This window comes from Erinaceus europaeus, chromosome 20 (genome assembly GCF_950295315.1).
Source record: "Erinaceus europaeus chromosome 20, mEriEur2.1, whole genome shotgun sequence".
Taxonomy (NCBI): domain Eukaryota; kingdom Metazoa; phylum Chordata; class Mammalia; order Eulipotyphla; family Erinaceidae; genus Erinaceus; species Erinaceus europaeus.
In genome coordinates, this window is record NC_080181.1 from 2,120,145 (window position 1) to 2,126,144 (window position 6,000).

Sequence of the window (6,000 nt, forward strand, 5' to 3'; positions counted from 1 at the left end):
AGAAGAAGAAGATAAAGAAGAGGGGTCAGGCGATGATGATTATTTGGGGGAAAAACAGCAAAATAAAGACTGTGCTATATGTAATAGCCAAAATGTGAGAGTGACACAAGTGTCCAACAACAGATGAGTGACAAAGGAAGTTGTGGTTGTAGTGCATATACCGGTGGGATGGGGGACAGGGAGATAGTATAATGGTTATGCAAACAGACTGAGATGCCTAAGGCTCTAGGGTCCCACGTTCAGTTCCCCACATCACCATGAACCAGACCTGAGTAGTGCTTTGGTAGGAAAGGCAGGAAGGCAGGAAGGCAGGAAGGCAGGAAGGCAGGAAGGCAGGCAGGCAGGCAGGCAGGAAGGCAGGAAGGCAGGAAGGCAGGAAGGCAGGAAGGAAGGAAGGAAGGGAGGAAGGAAGGAAAGAGAGTTGGTGGTGCACTTGGTTAAGCATACATGTTACAATGTGAAGGACCTGGCTTGGAGCCCCCTGCCGGGGGAAGGCTCTGCAAGTGGTGGGACGGTGCTGCAGGTGTCTCTCTCTTCCTATCACTCCCTTCCCTCTAGATTTCTGGCTATCAAATAAATAAAGATAATAAAAAAGTAAAGAATTTTAAAAAAGAAATTGAGAGGAGTGGGGAAGGTAGAGGGGCAGAGAAAGAGAGACACCTGCAGACCTGCTTCACTGCTCCAGTGACGTGTACCCCCTACAGGTAGAGAGCCGGGTTTGAACCCGGGTCCTTGTGCATGGTAGACTGTGTGTTCAACCAGGTGTGCCACTGCCCGGCCCCCAAAGAACATCTTATTTCATACTTTTTGTGCTTGGGATGATATACCCAGATTGCTAAGAATAGATTGTTTTAAAGATTTATTGATTTTATTACGAATGCCAAAGGGACAGAGAGGGGACCAGAGCACAGCTCAGTTCCAGCATAAGGTGGTGTCACACACTGAATTTGCTGCCTCTGGGGCCGCAGGCATGCAAACTGGTGCTCTCGCAGGCCGATCTACTTCCTTGGCTCCGTCTAGGAGACTTAAAAGAAAAAAAAATATTATTTTTATTTACTGGACAGAGGCAGCCAGAAATGAAGAGGGAGGTAGAGATAGAGCGGGAGAGAGGCAGAGAGACACCTACAGGCCAGCTTCACCACTGACAAAGCTTCCCCCTGCAGGTGGGGGCTGGGGACTTGAACCCGGGTCCTTGCACATTGTAACATGTGTGCTCAATCAGGTGCACCACCAGCTGGCCCCAAGTCAATTTTTTAAAACCATTTCATTTATCCTTTAAATTTTAGGGAAAATGTTCATATACAGTAACAATGAATTCTAAGAGCCACTTCCAAATGACCTGTTATCACACAGAGTCTCATAGATGTTTATGGTTGTTGTGGAAGGTTCAGTGTTTGCAGATCTGTTGCAAAATGAGTCTCAGATACCCGGAAAACCAATGCATCTCAACTGCAGGATTTTTGCAAAAAGGGAAATTAGGATAAAAGTTGCCTGGTGAAATCACTGACCTAAATTCTGCATCCCCGGCTGATGTCTACACCAGTGTGGAAGCATTACAGGGCAGCACATACACCACTGCGCCTGCTAGAAGATGACGTCGGAGGGCCTTTGAGGCCAAATCCAGAGCTGGACGCGAGGCTCCTCCTGTCGGGAGCTCCGGGTCACATCCCTGCCAGTGTGTTTACTTCACACGGTCCTTAATTTTAGATTCTCTTTAAGCCCGATCCAGCAGCTGTCTGCATACACTCAGCTGCTTTCTCTGCACATGCAGATAGAAATCACATCTCTCCTTGTGAGCAGTCACACTCGCCTTGGAAATTCAGAAAGCAGAATCTTAAAAGTATTGTAACAACTGGACGTAAAAGTCTCTTTCATTTCACTGAAATCCCAGATGGTCAAAATTCTATTACCACAAATATGGTCTCAATGGGGGAAAAAAAATCACTCTTTAGCAAAACACTGGCTTAGCCACAGCCAGCGAGCCACCACCAACACCACCACATTCTTCCAGCCCGGTGACAGTCTGGGGTGCAGAGCCGAACTCACAGAGATAACCGCCTTACCCATCAATACTTTCTATAGGGACACTCGGCTACAGCACCAAGCTGGCTTCCGGCGCCCAACATGCTGACACGGTACGCATGGGTGCCGTGAAGGGGTCGCCACGATCCTAGTTAACACGGATCCCACCAGGCTAACAACACCGCTGGTCCTGACGTGACAGTCGGGGCAGCTGGGGCCAGGATGCAGCCGGGAACCGGGGCTCACTGAGAGCACCGGAAGCAGTGTGCACCCAGGCCGGAGGTCGGCCACACAAAGTGATAGAGGAGCAGAGAGGTCAGACGGAGACCGGAGAGGGGCTGCGGAAAGGGCAGCACCGGGACCTCTGTCCCCAGGCTGAGAGGAAGCAAGCCGTCTCCTCCGCCCGGTGCCAGCCCCGTGAAGGCAGTCCTGTCCAGAGTCACAGAGAACATGCAGCAACAGAGACACAGACAGACCCAGACAACGACTGCGGCATGTCCGTTTCTCTCACCTTCCCATCTCCTGCAGGACAAGGGAGCCGGACGCCACTCGGAGCTGGAAGCAGCCTGCGGGCTCACCTGCCAAGGCAGGAGGGTGGGAGGGCAGGAGGGTGGGAGGGCGGGAGGGCAGGGGCATCTGACGGCAGCACACGGCGGGAGCAAAGCTAGAAGCACACGCGGAGCCTGTTAGTGCTCAGCGTCTTTCCTCTGCATCTGCACAGAGAGAGGACCTGTAAATCATCCAACAGCTGCTTTTTTTTTTTTTTTAACACTTCAAAAACAATTCGAGGTTGGGGGCTGGGTGGTGGTATACCTGGTTAAGCACATCTCTTAGCAAGCTCAAGGACCCGGGTTCAAGCCCCCGGCCTCCTTCCATGTGCATGGCAGGTGTCTCTGTTTGTCTCTCAACCTCCATCTCCTTTTCCCCTCTCTTTCTCCCTCTTCCTGTCTCTAGCCACTAAAATTAGAATGACGTATTTTTTAAAATGCATTGTTTTTTACGGAGAGGAACACAGACCAGAGCACTGCTTGGCCAGGCATGATGCTGAAGGTGAAGTCTGGAGACTCTAGATGCAAAGTCTGCACTGAGCTGTCCTTCCCCCCACCCCCAGCACCTGGGTGGCCCGAGCACATGACTCTGGTGCCATGTCACGGCATCTTAGACGGCACCTACTGATGTTGGCAAAGGCAGAATGGCTTAAGCTCTCTTAGCTTCAAGGGGAAAAAGAACAGACAGGTGCACCACCTAATGGTAAAACATTACTAGAACAGATTCAGAGCTTGGGGGGGGGAGCGAGCAGGAGTCCTGTTGTTTCTATCACAAAACACCAACATCCATGTGGTTCCTTACAACAGACTGGTGGGAGTGAGGTGAAAACAGGTGAGAACAAATGACCATGTTATTTCAGACTGCCCCAGTTGCAACACATTAAAAAAAAAAAAAAGGCAGTCATGGTGCAGCTTTTTTCTTGGCTTCAATCTCAAAGTGTATATTTTTAAGTAAGTTACATGTAAATAGATTTTGCACAGTAGTTTCTTTTTCATTTTCATTCCATAAAATTATTGCAATTATAAAGGACTTAGGTGGTTGGTCCGGGAGGTGGCACAATGGCTAAGGCACTGGACTCTCAAGCATGAGGTCTCGAGATTGATCCCCGTCAGCACATGTACCAGAGTTATGGCTGGTTCTTTCTCTTCACCTGTCTTTCTCATGAATAAATAAACTCTTAAAAAAAAAAAAAAGGACTTAGTCTGAAAAAAAAAGACTGTGTCTCTAAAGGTCAGAGACTCTAGTGCCACTCAGATCTATGACTCCCTATGCAGAACTAGGAGGGAACCTAGTAAGTGAGGCCTTTTCTGGGCCTGTGAAGACCTGTAAGCGGGGCCAGGTGGTGGCATACCAGGTGAATATATGCACCCTCATGCACAAGGATCCAGGTTCAAGTCCCTGGTCTTCACCTGCAGGGGAGAAGCTTCAGTGCTGCATATGCCTCTCTTTCTCTCTCATTCCCCTTTCAATTTCTGTGTGTCTTATGAAATAAAAGGGAAAAAATGGCTGTCAGGAGTGGTGGACTTGATGTGCAGGCACTGAGCCCCTGTGATAACCTGGTGGCATAATAATGATAATTAACAAAAAGACTCATGAGCGAGTATGACAATCTTTCAGGTCCCTGTTCAGGCGCCAGATGCCGGGCTAGCTTCGCAGGTGGGAGAGAGACGACCAGGGACTCATGGCTGAGCTGGGAACGCAGTTCATCTTTATTGATGAGCGGGGATGCAGTGCAATCTATCTAATCTCTATTCATTAGAAAATCCTGTCCTTTATATCTCCTGAGGTGGAAGTCTCAGGTCGGAAGAGGAAATACGTAGGATAGGGGGTGGGGAGCAGGAAAAAAGCTCGCTCTCGGAAGTATCAAGCTCGCGTCTAACCAGTGGGATTAAACCAATGCCCTGTAGGCAGGGCAGGTCTCAGGTAGAGCAGTGATTATGTAAATAGACCACAGCGTTAAGCAATGCAAGGGAACCTAACGTGATGATCAAAGCAGAAGGTCTTAGAAGCAGAATTAGAAGCAGACCCACAAGGACTGTGAGTGCAAGCACGGTCTGGGTGCCACCTGCAGCATTTTCTGAGCTGTGTGTCTCTGGGCCAGCAACTGCACAGCTCTGAGCCTCTGATCATCCAAACCCAAACAGCCACAGTCTTGGCACCGTCGCACAGGGTCACTGACGGAAGTCCAGTTGTGACTACTCCTACACTGATGTTACCTGTCATTTCATTTCAATTTTTAATTACAGGGTCACAAGAAAGGGCCTTCCTTTCATGGGATGAAAACCTCGCCAAATGCAGACGTGCTGGAGTCAGAAGCCACTGTGACAGCTACTCTATAATCAGCCCGTCTCGGCAGGGGATGCCGTGACAAGGCCTGTGCAGGAGACGTGGACAGAGGAGTCGGGCCTGGGACTCAGCTTCAACTTTCCAGCTGCAGAGCACTCACCTGGGGCTGGGGAGGGCAGCTCCCACAGAGCCCTGTGGGTCACCCTCACATCTGGTGCTGAAGCCACTGACAAGCAGCAGTGAGGAGACTGTGGCCTCGGACATCCCAGTTTCCTGCAGCACTGTTCTGCTCTAGACTCCCCGCGTGGGAGGCCACTGGTGCAGCCCTGCTGAAGACGGCCAGAGGACGAGGCTGGTGAGAAGGCACCCGTGGCAGGCACCTGGGGCAGAGGGGAGAGGTCAGCGACATGCTCTTGTCCTAGCCAGGAAGGCCCTGGACACCCAAGCCCTGGTGGGTGCATGGAGGGGTGGAAGCCTGCCCTGGACACCCCGGGCCTTGGGTGCATGGAGTGGGGGCTTTCCTGGAAACCCGGGGCCCTTGGTTCACAGACGGGGCAGTCTGCCCTGGACACTCCAGGCCCTGGGTGCAAGGAGGGGATGGAGACCCCAGGCCCTGGGTGCAAGGAGGAGGATGCACGCCCCACCCAGGTGCAAGGAGGGGATGGACACCCCAGGCCCTGGGTGCACGGAGAGGGATGTATGCCTGGCCCGGGTGCAAGGAGGGGAAGTACGCCCGGCCCCGAGTGCAAGGAGGGGATGGACACCCCAGGCCCTGGGTGCAAGGAGGGGATGGACACCCCAGGCCCTGGGTGCACGGAGAGGGATGCACGCCCGGCCCGGGTGCACGGAGGGTGTGGGGTGTGGGGCCCCTCGCGCCCTCATTCGCGGGCTCCGCCGCCTCCCGCCACGTCCTTCCCCTCAGTCCTCTCTCCACAGCCGGTGGTCCGGGCGGCCCAGCGGGCGACTGACCCCGAAGCGCAGAGTGGACAGTGGGCAGCAGCCAGAGCACAGCGCCTCCTCGCGGCCGGGCTGCATCCTGCCCCTGTGGGGAACCTTCTGGAAGCCGCCATGGCGGGGCGCGAGGCGCAGGTGCGCGCGCAGTCAGGCTGGGCTGGGGCCGCACTGCGCAGGCGCGGAGGGAGC